Genomic DNA, 15,739 nt, shown 5'->3' on the forward strand with positions numbered 1-15,739 from the left:
AGACTGGGCTGAATATCCAAAGGTTCCTGAATAAAAGTTTATTTTCATTAAAATCATCAAAGGATATTTAATAAATATGGTATGGCCATCTGCAATCATTGAAGCATAGTCATAGCTCCATATGCATATCACAGTGATGTCATTTTAGACATACAACTCTTGTTTTCTAAATCATGTGTGAACTTATTTACCGTGGATAGATGAAGAACGAATCCACACCTCCCCTCTTTTGCGCAGAAAATGTGTTTTCCTATACATTAAATAATTTGATATATATTTATATTTATAAATATAAAGAATAATAATATATTATAATATTACAATGTAGTGAATGATACACGAGGAATTGCCAAAGAATATATATATATATATATATATATATACAGTTTTTATATATATATATTACATTACATTTTCCAATATATGTACATGTTTTTGTTTCATGAGGGTCATAAATTGTGCATTTAAAAAAATACATAAATGCATATAGTACATTGTGTTTTTTGTACTGTATATCAGTGCACTCTTGTGATTTCAATGCAAAACCATAACTATTTAAAATAATCCATTGTTATTGTTGCCGGTTCCTCCTTTCTATGCAAATCATAGCATAGCTTGTGCCTTTTATTTAGAACACTTCTGTTCCTCATGGCTGCGATTATTCATCACATAATCATCCGTAGCATTATATTTGGACATTAGAAAGATCCAGTTCAGGTGGTGAAGAGATTCTGTACAGTCCTGCTAAAATATGCCGTATCACAATTCGGTCTGCGGCATCTTCCACAATCGATTCCAAACCAGCCTGTGAGACGGGGAATTGTGCAGTGTTAATTGCTTTCAGCACTAATTGTGTGGGCCGCATTTGCAGCGTTATCTGATTTGCATAATTAACAGCACAGGTAGCACGTTGGAATAAATGCCGCCGCCAGCAGGCGCACTTCAAATGATTACGAATCACTTCCGTGATGCACACTGATGTGAATTTCTCTGAAATAATAACTATAACATCTAAGAACATTTTAACGCCCCACGCTGGGCATTCCACTATCCGCTTTTGGAGATGTACATTAGCACACACTCTTGCTCTCTCTCAGCAGTAATGGGAAAACCCGGTGGGAGTTCTCTGCAGGCCAGAACCCTAAAAAACATGAGGGAACACATCTGGGGCCCAGCAGGTGTGGGATGTCCCATGAGAGGTTGTTGCCAGGTAGTAAACTTCTGGACCAGCTTCCCCCGGTGCTCACAGACATCTAGATAAATGTGATAATCAGCAGCAAGGCCGAAAAAGACCTGTTTGCCAGAGGGGCGTAATTGTGTAGTCACCGACATTTTTATATAATTCTTACATACCTGTAGTGTACCAGTAACCCTCCCCGTGTTTGGGATAAAGATCATTTTTTACACCGCCATGCCCTAAGGTGGCTCTACGTTTATTTTCGGTCAACTGTATGATTACAGCCAGCGTAGAACATTAACGTAATACAAACCGGATTTGCATGAGGCTTACAGAGGCGACGGCCTTTATAAACAAATATGTCACACCATCTTAGGAATTATACAAATTTAGGGAAATGTTGCAGGTCATTTACATGTTACTTCAGGGTCAATGAAGCAAACTACACATACTCGCCTTTGTACAGTAAATTGTTATAGAAATATAAAACAAATCAAATAATGCTGTTTTTGTTTTAAAGAAACAAACACAAGGTCAAGCTTGTACGGGACATACATTTGTTGGACGCCACTGTACAGGCTTTGTTTACATGTTTGTCAAACAGAAGGACAAGACAAGGGTAACAAAGACATGTGCCGTCATCTCATCAGCATTCTAGAGAGCCGGTTGCTCATATTATCCATGATAAGGAAGCTTGGAGTAATTGGCAAAGATAACTTTTATTTCAGCCATCATTATCTTCTCCTCCTCTCTGTTGAATTTTAATTGTAATCATTTCCTTCCCAAAATATCATTGACTTTCATATTGCCGTATAAATATCAGCGGCAAGATCTGAATAATATTAAGGTGTCCGGCGAGGGACACTGAGGAAGGAAAGGCCTACGATCATGACAATTGAATTGATTGCGCATTTGGAAAAGGGATCGGCATGAGGTAAATGAATTTCAGTGGCAGGCCTGGCCACAACTGGCATCTGAAATGCAAACATCCTGGAGGAAAATTCCAGTTTAACGCTTGGCCTTTCATAGCTGAGGAGATTTAAAGGAATAGTAAACCCAAATATGAAAATTCTCTCATAATCTACTCACCATGACAGATGAACTATATATGACTTTTCAACCAGATGTGATCGATCCAGATTGGCTTGTTTACAGTTGTTTACTAAATAAGCTAAAAATAAATCTAGTAAAGTCATTTGGATTACTTTCATCTAGGATGTACAGTATGTTTCACCATTCTGGGTCCAATATAAGATAATATGACAGCATTTTAATATATATGAAATGGAATGACATGAGGATGAGTAAACAATTAGAAAGGTTTTTTTTATATTTTGTTGAATTATTCCTTAAATGGTCTAACATAAACGTTACACTATGTACTCTAGCATCTGTGCTTTTTACTAACCAAGAGTATAAACGGTTACCCAGACAGGAGCTGGTGACATTAAATGCATAACACAATGCAAATCAACATGTACACAAGCTCCGCAGTCCCCAGCCTCTCTTCTACTGCGTAAGCAAAACTGCATCCGTTGAGTGCATGATGTGCAGGGCCGGATTATCCAATGGGCATTATGGGCACATGCCCAGGTGCCCCTGCACGCTTGGGGCCCAAGAAAAGGGGAGAAAATTTCACATAACAATGTTTTCGCTGTAATTATTCTGTGTGCCTTTCTGGCCCACAAACATGCAAGTGCGCACACAAAACAATGTGTCGCCAGTGCTGTCCTGCAGGCGCAAGGTCTCTCTTTCCACCCGCAGGTAGAAGCAGCACATTCCACAGGTGACTCCTGAATGAAATGAATACAAAACAGCGTTTCCAACAACCTGTGACTTTTATCGACTGTTTAAAACTATAAACATGAACACATGTCGTCTGTATATATGAACATGGTCACCTGGACAGGGGCAGTGTGAAAGAATACAGCCAAAATCTGCGCTTTTCATAGTGATGTGTTAGAAGATGTCGCGTTAAATCAGAGCTGACAATAGAAACGGAAAATATGTAGATGAGAATGGCTTTATTGTTGTAAATATAATCTAAAACCTAAATTCTAATTTCATAAGGTAAGAGTTTTTTTACGAGTTTTGTGGTGATTCTTCGCCAATAATCATTTTGATATAATGTTGATCAGGACTAACTGCCATACTTTACCAAATTTTTTGCCTTCGTTATTAGAAAATCCAGAGTGCTTTACAAAATGTTTACTTACACAGACTAGAAACATATAGGCTAAGGTCGTATTCCTATAATTTTCATTAATGCCGCTTTACACATGCATGCTTACATGAGAACGTGAGTCGCGAGGTGCTTTGTTACACAAATAAAGTTTCACAAATGGACAAATTACTCTTATAGTATAATCATTGACAAAGTGTAACCTTTTATTCTTGGAAAGAATATAGAAGAAAATATTTGAGAATTACACTTAAGACTATTATTCTTAAGAAGGTCCTATAATTTATCTTAATAAAGTTCTTATATTTTCTCTTAAGAACAGTTTTGTTATGCTGGCGTGTTTGTGTGTGAATTATGTAAAAAACTGATAGAACTGAACTAGGTAGAGGCGAGGCAGTGTTTGCCTCAAATGCCAGTGAGTTACAGTATGCAGGGGACATATTGATATTGCTGTTGCTGGTCCATGGAAACAATGTTGCAATCATGTTGTGTAAATCCTTTACAATGAAGAATGTGTACAGGCGTTGATATTGTCCTTCAGGTTGTGATCATAGTTTGTAACTTGGCAATGTAATTCTGAATAAGATAGAGGTGTTTCCTACACGTAGTACACGTAGAGTGTATGGGGGGATGTTTATAAGACACTTGTGCCCAGGGGTCCCTCAATTCTTAATCCGGGCCTGATGATGTGTCCGATGTTCCACTCTGTATATATTTAGTAGGATGAGTGCATCAACCGGGCACGTGAGGTGCTCTTCATGCTATTGGATGTGAACACACTTCACACTCCATTATACTACAAGATGGTGTAGAATGCTCCTTGTTTTATTTTAAGAAACTACCAATTTAAAACAATTCCGGACTTGTGTCATGAATCAAATCAGATGATCATAAAGGTAAAGCAAGATGCGGCGTGAGTGCTTTGAGTACAGTTGCAAGAAAACGTGATCTCTAGGGAATACTTTGAAACTAAATCAATATTACTTGAGAGTAAAAGACTTTTCAGTAACCAGTGACTTGATTTAAATGGCATGTCACCTTTTAAATGCCCCGCACAGTACCTCACTCCAATTAGCTTTTGGGAAAGTTGTTAACATAGGACTACTGTATAAGGGCTTCTTCCAGCCAGAAATTATAAATGATTCCTCAACTTCATTAATAAAAATGTACACTTTGTGGACAAAAGCATTGGGACGCCTTAGTAATGAACAGATTTGTCAACTTTAGTCATTTCCACGAGCACAACCATACAGACATTACAAAACAGAAAAGAGCCTTCAAACTTTTGCAGCAAAGACGGAAACAAAATTCCTTAAAGAAGTTATTGTAAGGTATAACATTCATATTTGTTTTGAGTACAATTACTGGAACATGTTATTAAAAGCGGGGCCTCAATACTTTTGTCCATATAGGGCCAGATTTACTAACAGCTTGAGGCAGCGCAAACGGCTCTTTTAGCATAAAAAAATTATTGTCAGGATTTCCTAAAGAGACGCAGTGAAAATTTGGGCTGAAAACGCGTGGCAGTTGTTTTTGCGACTGACCTTATTGCATATGCATTTGTAGTAGTTTCCTCCTCAGATGCAAACTCTATGGGATAATTATAGGTATTTAAATGAATCACGCAACGCGATTGTAAGACGGTTCAATAAAAGAAAGGAAGGACATAACCGGCAAACATAAACAATGCTGGTCCTCCCTTCCCTTTCCCTGTTGTCGAACCTCTCTTGTGATCCTCCGTGGGAGATGCGAGACCGGAAAATCAGACCATGTTTTAGAAGTTATCACCAGGGAAATCCAGATTATTTCAAATGATTCATTATCTTTTGTAACCGTACATCGTGCCATATGAGCAGACTCTTTAAAGTACCAATCTTAATAGTCACCTTCACATTTGCCCTTATTTTTCTAGAGGACTGACCAAAATAACTTACTCAAAAACAAAGAGATCCGTAACTGAATCAAGATACATATAATGTAAATCCTGATTACTATAAAGTCAAAAAGAGGACTCAACCTTTTTTCCTCAGTTGTACACTTCTCATAGCACGGGGTACACAAACACATCGAATAAGGTTAGTACGGTGAACAGCGTGCTCTTCAGTGCATGGCAAATAAAGGATCTCCAAAGGCATTTTTACATAGAGAAACTCAAACCATCTTCTCTTGGGTTCCAAGCATTGAAATGCTGAGGATGCTTTGAACAGCTGTACCTCAGCCCATTTTCTCCAAGAGGAGAAGAGAGGTTTTGCCTTCTCAAACAAAAGATGGGTTGAAAATAAGTCAATACTGAAAAAATAAATTGAAACATTTTCTGTGAACTTACTGTGCTCTCATTGTGATGTGAACATAAGGGGGAATGGCTAAACACTGTGATTGGCAGAATACTCTTGTCGGTATCATAAATCAGCCAGTGTGAGTCAAAGTAAACTGGCAGAAATGGAAACATTAACCACGGAGTTAAATCTGAACTTAAATGATTTTGATGTGTTGTTTAATGCCAAACACAGTCATAATCGGACAGTTTTCAGAAGCCATGTTAAAGTTGCACCTCTGCCAATCATCATCATTAGCCTACTAACCATAACTTAGTGTGTTTACTGACAATTTGTTGACTAATGGCCTAATATTTTGACTAATACCAAAACAACAGTTAAACATAATAAATGAAATGCACATAATATTGTTGTAAATACATACAATTGTTAAGATGATGACTTTGAGAAGAAAGGGTTTACACATAAAATGTGTCATTGAGAACCAAGGACCAATGACTTCAACCGCAACGAAACATGAATTTCCATTCTTTAACAAAGGATGCTGTATGAGGACAGATTATCTTTCATTTCTATTGTAGCGCTAGAAGGAAAATGCATTGTGTAAATAAACCTTTGTCAGAAACAATGAATGAATTAAACAAACAAACAAATAATGGTATAGCTTGATAACTCCAAGCTATACGTAGAGTAAATGGATACTATGTTGAAACAGTTAAAAAAGGTCAGAACCGAGGGATGACTGTAACCTTTGAGAAAGTATATGACCAGGGGATACCTACTTCTAGCGCTTAACATTTGTGTGGGCAGAAGTTCAAAATATCACAGAGAATTAGATTATGCTTGACTTTTCCACCTTCTGTTTTCTGTGCAATACTGTGTGTTTTCTGCATTTGACTCCTTCCCCTCAACATGTCAGCACTTTGATTCTTTGACACATTCTCTTGGTGCATGTTTGCTTTAGTGCCATCACACTGTGTTTTTTTTTTTGTTGCTTTCTGTATGTGCCTCATGTCCCATCTGACATGTGCTCTCGAACAGCCCTGCCGCTCATCTGCTGTTTTCTATATAGAGTATACAGGCTCTGGCGATCTGTTACGCAAGTGCGAATGTCCATTTGTGAATCAGTGCAGAAAAGAAAAACAACAACAATTTGTGTTATCATGTAGGGTTTGATTTATAAGATGCACAGTGAAAGCCTGCGATACACCTTTTTTAGTTTCTTTCCTCGTACAACATCAAATAATAATCTGAGGATTTGATAAAAAACAAAAAGGTGTCCGTTTTCCCCAAGCAAATCCGTTCGTTTTATTACATGTCATTTGACAAGTGTTTGCTGCAGAATGTTGTCTCGTGAGATTTGCCAAGAGAAGTGCGAAATAGTCTCACCATCAAATCTGGGGCACTATTTCACCTGATGGAGTCGGCTGTCCCAAAAGGAAAACTTTCTTCTTTGTTGCTTTGTTTTCTGTAACTGATTATCTGGATCAATTTTAAACAACAACAAAAACTTCTACAAGTAACTAATGCGGTACTCACTCTAGCCTACAACAGCAAACGCGAGTACAGATGCCAGTTAGTGTGTGATGTTTGGTTTAATAATTTGAGTTCGGAGAGTCATGGTCTGGTAACAACAGCACTGAAGGAAGACTTTACAACAAACACACTTGTTTGGGTATTTTTTGATGAATTTATCATGAACCAGCAATAACATGAGGTTGTGGAGGTGACTGTGACCGATACTGCGGGATAGCAATCACGTCTTCGTGATCAAGAAGGGCTACTTTAAGAAATAAGAGAGACAACAAAAGGAAGAGAAAAAATGTGTCACTGATGACACAAATCGATACGAACACAAAGCGTGTTTTCATAATCACACTCAAATCAAAGTAATTAATTCAAATAGTTGATCTATTTGCATATGATCTAGGGCCGCTTGGCCGCTTTGATATTGTCGGTTCTTATTTGTTAGATGTACGCCGCTGACAAACCTAAAAGAGTTTACACGAGATCCGGCACAATCTTACACGATTCCAGCTGTACCGCGGAGATCACCGCTGAACGGGTGAGAGGTCAACACAGCAACAGTTAGGGAATGCCTCGGGGAGGTACGTAAAATTGGATCTGTCATTTCTGAAAATTGTGGAGTTGATTTGATCCTCCTCATGCTAGCCTGTGTGTAACCGGGGACATCCATACAGGCTGATGAAGACAAATTACAGGTGTGCTTTTCGCGAGACAACATCAAACACAATGCTCTGGTTTTTAAAGAACCTTCTTCAGAAGTGTATGTTGATTCGTGATGTTATTTTATCATGAATTATTATCCATAAATGAATTATGAATTATTGTCAATGTTGTTCATTTACTGATTATTGTTTGAGAATATTCCCATGAACACAATGAAATGTATCATAACTCTGAAAAAATGATGGTATGTGTTTACAGAAAATATGTAATGGCCCCATGTCGGGGTCCTGATCACCCTGCAGGGTCTGTTTTCAAAAAACGAAATATTGATTTGAAATATGATTGTTAGTTTATCACCTGACACATTTACCTAGCAAACATACTGGATGAGTGCAACTTCACTTAATGTAAATGTTATTGATGAATATCTGACTGCGGGAAATTGAGTATTCTAGCAGTAAATGAATAATGCAATTGATACAACAGAGGTGGTTTGTTCAAGTTTATATTCCTGTTTTTGTCTTCATATTCAGGTCTATACTGCATGGTTTGAAACATCCCAGCGGGAAGAAGCTTCAACAAGTCACACGTTTATCTCTTCAAGCTGTCAGTTCCACATGCTGCGGCCATGTGTAACATATGTACAGCATTTACAGGCATCCTCGTTCTCTTTTTTTCTGCTTTTAAATCAACCACTGTGTAAACCAAATCCGATGGAGAGATGAAGAGGTGAATGGAATCACGAAAGATAAATTTGAATCTAAATGTAAGTAGCTAATGGCAATTTTTAGGTTATTAAGGCTGTTTTAAACCATTAACTTTCAACCATGGTTGTGAACTTGTATAACAAACTATAACCTTTCTCTTAGTAGAGCATATTGCAGATGGTGTAATAAGCCTACAGTATGCGAGATATTACAGTATAAACAACCCTCTCCACACACACACACACACACGTACGCACAGTACAGTATATGTCACACAATGTATCAAAATATCAAGATGATCAAATATCATACAAATGTTTGCTTTCTCATTGATTCTGTATGTGATTTTTGCTTTAAACCACTCCAACAAATGTGTTTGCACTGCTCATGTCTTATTAGCATTTGTTTCACTGGATTTAACAAACACACTCTCCATATAAGACTCACAGAGGGCCATATCTGTTCCTCGGTAGTGCACATGTAATAGTTAAGCAGTCCCCAGAGCCTCTGTTTACCAAGCAAGTCGGATTTACTTCTTTCATAGCCAGACATACAGAAGCTCACCTTCTCCCCCGAGGCTTGCATTTTGTCTCACATTGTAACTCCTCTCCAGCCACAATCCGCTCGAAACTTACCCGACTGAGGGGCTTTTATGCAAATCTCTGCACCAAAAACATAGTTACAAACCCATTCCTCATTCTCGGAAATACACACTTCAAACAGAAGCCATTTAATTCTCTGATGACAAAATTGAGAAGAGTTCCATTATTGCTCGTACAAGCTAGAGGGGACAACTTAAGAAGCTCGTCTGTAAACATAGCCATACAAAAGCGCTCTCAAGGAACGCATCATCAGACAGGGAATCATTTGCATTCTTTTAAACAAATGTTTTGATGGTGAAACAAACAGGCCCATTCTGCCATGTTTGATCTCCATCATTTGCGCGAAGCGTTGACACTAAGTACAAAAACAACTTAAGGTCATTCCTCCATGACTGTGACAGACGATTATTCTGCGACATCTCGTATGAGAAGCAGAGGGGCGGGTCGGACACGGATGACGGGTGAATGGATGGTGAGATTACCACAGCTGACCAAAACAAAAGAAGGATTCGTATTTAGCTAACGGTCACGATCTGAAAGGCTTTTGAATCAGATCACATTGAGTCAAAATAAGCCTTCGTGAATTGGAATAGAGAGAATGCAGCACACCAAACAAACCCAATGAAAGGGAGAAATTCATCTAGTCATGGATGGCATTCCTGAAATATATTAAACGGCCATTAGGAATACTGTTTCAATTAGTAAAATGTAATGATATTTACATGGTTCAACTGGGAGAGGACTTTCATCTTATCCAGGTCAGAATGCAGAAATGTTGTCAGAAATTAAGATATTACTCTTCTCATGAAGCCGTGATAAATCCTTTGGCCTTTGTAATAATAGAATGTGAAGTTTAATACCATTCTTGGGCAACAGAAAGTTCATAAACAAAAACAGACAAAGTCTTAACAGGTTAAATACATTTAAAGCTTGTAATTCGATTATGAATATGACTAGACTACAGAAATCCTTTTCCTAATGAGTACTTTCATCTTCTTTTGCAGTTAACAAGAATTTACTTAAAAAGATTTGCTAAATTGTTTTCAGAGACTGTTTTCTTAAGCAATATTTGGTAATCATTAATCCTAGAAAATTTAGTAAGGTTTATATCATATGCCAAGTAAACGATTTGCCAGTAAAATAATTGTAATGTTAATAGTTTAATCTAATTGCAATTTTACAAAAGCAATGATAGTGATGACTTGACCAAATATTTTAATTCACACTATTTATGTACAACAATTGTAATTGGTGTATTAGTCCTAAAGTAGTCATTGTTTATTTAATGTATAGATATTGTACCAATATGCTCTTTGTACAGATTGACTGACGGCTGCCAAGTGCAGCCTGTGTCGCTGAGATGCTGAGCCACAGCATCACTTCCAGCTGTCCGTTCTATGGTCACACCCGACATGAAATCAATACAGTGCATTCAGCTGCTGATAAGGACACAGTGGGGAAAAAATCGTTCAACCAGACTCTACTATATTTTGGACTTTTCAGGTGTTAAACATGACGGATGGACGGATCAACAAGAAAATTATGCTGAAGATGAAACATGTTGATTTTCTCAGTATCTTTTGATGTTAGTTTCTAAAATCAAAAACTCAGGTTAAGAGCATAGTTAGTGCAAAGGTTAATATAACAAATATTCAACATTGTTATATTACCTTGTGTAAAACAAGAAATTACATATTATTTAAAAAATATTGTTGTTGTCTCAATAATACATATGCTTTAACACATTGAACAATTGCAGTTTTTTTAAACCGCCTTTGATTAAAAATGTCTCACAACATCATTGAGGGCGTCGGGTATTTATATATCGCGTTAACTGTTGTCATCATGACAATCAACACAAGTTTTTTTTCTGAATCGATTACTCATATTCTGAATATATTTTCAAGTAGGCAGCCACATCCCAACTACTTTTGCTTATAACTTCTAAAAAAGTAGACGCCAAATTCGTCAATTATTCCTTACATATTAAGCTGGTAACGTTACAGTGAACTATACGTATGGAACTGACCGTAGTATATTTGCTATTTATCTGATAAAATGTCACTGTTATGCAGAATAACAGCAAATATCCCGGAAATACTGTAAGTCTGTTAATTTTTGTAGAATCACAAGCTTCACTTATACCGTGCGAATGCACCACATGAAATACAGATGGTAATTTCTATGTCACACGAGGTCCACAGAAAATACTAATCCTGTGCGAATAGGGCTATAGATTAGGTTTTTGTTTGACATTTTTAAATGTTTTAGATCATATTATAAATAGTGCATTTACCATGTAGCTTTAGAATTGACAACAAGGGTAGGCTACAGTTACCGGTAGCTATGCAACGTAGGTAACATGAAAGTATGGTGAAGATATTTTTGGTTTGTTGGATGCTGTGGTTTGCAAGTTTTAAATAAATATGTTTATGTTTGGAGGCTGGAAGAACAGAGATGGTAATGAATGCAATGTTTTTGTAAAGAACATCTGTTTAAAACTGACTTATTTAGTATACTGTACATCTATGGCTCTTGTGAAAGATTTAAAATGTCATCTTAAGCGTTCCTTTGAGCATTACTCGAGACTGCGCCTTAAAAGCCAAAGGAAACATAAAAGAGGCTAAAGTGATTTCAAGAAAAAGACAAGCAGTCCCAGAAGACCCAGGTAAAGTAGGACTTTGGTTGAGCACACAGATGCAGTTCGTAGTTGTGACCATTGTTCACAGTCTTGCTGCACCAGCTCACTGTCTGAGCTTCTGGAACGCAGGGGCTCATTTCATTAATTCCTGGGGGAGGATGTGTCACATATCAGATTTAAAATCTCTTGGATGTTATCCTTCAAGGAGGAAACCTCGACACATAGGATGTAACATAGAAATCTAAAGACTGCACACTAGCTTATTCCTTGTTGAAGTTCCAATAAAAGCTTATCAACCAGATCATATACAAAGTGTGGGAGTAGAACTAGCTTGTGTAGTCAGCGAGAATCTGATAACGTAGCCTTAAGCCATTTCAGGGGTCGTAATGTGCCCGGTACAGATGTGATTCTTGCTGTACATGTATGTCTTCTTAACCTTCCGATCGCCCCTTTGGCCTAATGACAGACTAAAGGAAAACCTGAAGCTTGTGGTAAAATCTCGAAAAGGTCATTTTACAGACGATAATGCATTCATCAGCAAGAAAATTAACTACATCATTTCACGTCTATAGTTTTAATGCGAAGATTCATTTGTGCTGCAGACCATGAGAGAGCAATATGCCATTAGTTTTGGTTGGCCAAATGAGAGTGCTTCCAATGTGTCTTATGCATACCTGTGTCTAATAATTGTAAAAGTTTCATCTTTATCAAAAGGCTTAGAATTTCTAAAACCAATATGTTCTTCGCGGCGTGTGACTTTAGTGTTCCAAGAGCTTTGATTTGAAATAATTGGACAGTCGCCTCACGTGGGATAAGCTGTCATATTTGAGAGAGGAAATGAAAGGTGAATTTGCTGTTTTGTTGTTTTTTTAAACCTGGCCAATGGTTGTTCTTAGTTTATGAACTGAAGCTGAGCTATGATTTGTGCCACAGGTAGTCGCACTTCCACCCAGATCTTTGTCATCCATGTTTTCATTTATACAGTGAAGCTGTCATGCAGCACCTTCCTAGGGTCTTAAAAAGCCATGTTCCAAATGGAAAAATCTGGGTAATTTTTATCAACCTTCCACCAAAGGCTAAAAAGATTCCATTCCAGTTTGTTTCTATTGGAATGACAACATTCATTTCTCTCTTTGATGTGTTCAGGTGAACTAATGCACATAATCTCTTATAAAAGACACCCTGATATGGGTGATTCTAAATGTAACCATAAGGAACCCATCATTGATTTTTGTATGTGTTTTTCTTTAAGGATCATTAAAATAAAACCAAATCTCCAAATATATATTTTTTATTAAATCAAATTGGCTTCACAAGTCATTGAACTTATATTAAAGTGACTTTTTGATTTTACAATTTTGTTTTAGTTTGTATAACCAACAAAATGAAGTCGAAATACAACTAGATTTTGATTCAACCTAAATAAGTCAGCTTTTGACCTACAGTTTTTAAGTTTAAATTGTTGATGTTAATGCATATTTTACCTTGGATAAAGGTACAAAATTCGATATACAAATACATGTATTTTGTTCTATAAGGAATTATCCTAGAACTGTATGCTAGGAATGCAGTCCTCTCTTCAACGTTTTTTTGATCGTGCAACACCTCACTGACCCTCACTGTAAAATACATGAAAATTCACAATTATTGGTGTAGAAGCTTGGAGCTTTTTTAAAGACTGCATCCTTCACAAACTGTAAAGTATGCTTTGAATCAGTCAGTTTGCATGAGGATCAACATTCTGTAAACAGCTGGGTCCAGCAAAGTAAACCTGAAGGTGTTAATGAATTCAGAATGGGGTAAAAACTGGGAAGAAGTTTAGAAGCACAGTTGTAGGTCAATCCACATGTGTTCTGCATCAGTCATCCCTAATGTGAATTTAGCTTGAAGCGTGTATGAAGAGAGGAAGTCATGTTGTCAAAAGTGCACAATTTATGATGAGATTAATGAGTCTTGTGCTTTAATGTGTTCTTAAACGAATAATAATTAATTATTATTAATTAAATCATTATTAGTGAAACTTAATGATATTTTATGATATTTATTTCTTATTTGATCTGCAAAATTACTTGTTGGATTAGTCCCACTATGAAACACTTGAAGAGACTATTTACAGCGGCCCTGCTTCCAAATGTCTGCATTGTACGGGACATTTCTGTGGATGCGCTGTTTACAATTTCCCAGAAGCCACAAACACAAAACAACAAGAAAGTCTGGTTTTACAGTACCATATAAAAAGGGTAGTGTGTGAGCGTTCTTTCTGTTCAAAGAAAACATTTGCATACATATAGGGTACCGGCTGTCAGTTTCTGGATTGCTAATGTGCAAAGTATGTTAAAATTTAAAACAGGAGAATGGAAAATAGATTTGAGACTTGTTCTTAGATGCTAATTCAACTGGTGCAGGAATAATAAATCGATAGTCTAGCAGTAACATCTCTGACGATGCTCTCATCTATAATGTATAACTCATGCATGTGAAATGAATCAACAAATAATTTGTATTACTTCAATAATACAGATCTTGTTGCTCCTTAGTACCAGGCTGCAGTTGCAATGCATTAAGATGTCTTAGTAAGTATGAATTATTGGAACATTGCGTGAATAGCCTGTTACATCACATGTATTTTTAGTATATATCATACACAGAGATAGCAATTGCACTACGTAAGGAGGCCCAAAATCAAATAATTTGCAGAAAACTCGAGGGATATTAGCCGGTACTAAAAGGGTTGACCCCATAAAGAGTTGTAGCCTAATTATGATTTCATTAAATTGTTTATTCAATGGAGGAAGAGGGAGTAGAGGAAATTGAATTGTTAGGAGAGATGATGGCAGTGTTGTATCGAAGCGGAGAGTTGAGTTGGGGTTTCCATCCTATTTCTAGGTTAATTACATAGAGCCTTCACTTCAATTGTCAGAGGAGGAGCATCGCTTAACCTAAATTACACCAAAACCCTGAAGAGAAATTGTCTCATCCATGTAAACCTGAGTCCTCATCCTGACGCTCATCTATCTCTTCTCTCAATCCCAGCATGCCTCGCAATCATTAACGCAAAACCAAGACTTAGAGGCAAGCGTCAGGGAGGCGGAGTGTGATACACAAACCGCCTTGTTTCCTGCATCAGGCGATGATAGTTTACACGACATGCTTTCAATTTTCCTCCTCAAACAACACTTGTGTACTCAGCTCATTCTGGTTTTGGAAAATGCAACAAAACGTGATTTGAACATCAAGCGTCGGACCATCTGGGCGCCACATTAAGACCAGTCATTTATTGTACCAGCAATGCGTGTTTTGTTTTTACCAGTATACGAGGGCATCAAGGAGAAATATTTCCACGCGTTGATGTTTTCGTGCAGCTGTTTGTGTGTCCGTAGTCCTCTCTTCCGGCCCTGCACAACAAAGAAAAAGCTCCATTAAAATTTCACACGCAGAAAGGCCTGCCAGGCCGAAGGTTCAGTTGATGGAGGATCTCTTGACACCGGGTGCCATTCATTTCACCAGTTTTTGCTACCATCAAGGCCGGCCTAATCCCTAACCTCACTCATGCTAGTCATTAAGATCAGAAATATGTATTTCAGATCAATTCTGTGTCCTTCCTAAGGCCAAACAGGTAACTTAGAGTAACTAGACTGTGAAAGCAGTAAAAGCTCCGACAAACATACATAAATGCAAAATAACATAACTGTTCTCGGTCTGAAATTACTCAAAATTGAACGGTTTGTTAATTATAGCCTGGTAATTAATATGTATGCTGTCTATTGTTTTCAATGCAACTGAATTATTCCGTCTAAGCCACATTCTGTCTCCTATAATTTAGTCAAGGGGTACTTGAAAAGTTCCTTCCTCCGTTTGCTCATGATTATTGGTGGGAGTTAAGTACGGCCGTCTGATCTCTTTAAATTCATGAGTTCCCTCGGAGAAAGAAAAGCATTTCACTTATGATTGGTCCATTGGTCAG

The sequence above is a fragment of the Barbatula barbatula genome (assembly GCF_947034865.1).
Source record: "Barbatula barbatula genome assembly, chromosome: 18".
NCBI lineage: Eukaryota > Metazoa > Chordata > Actinopteri > Cypriniformes > Nemacheilidae > Barbatula > Barbatula barbatula.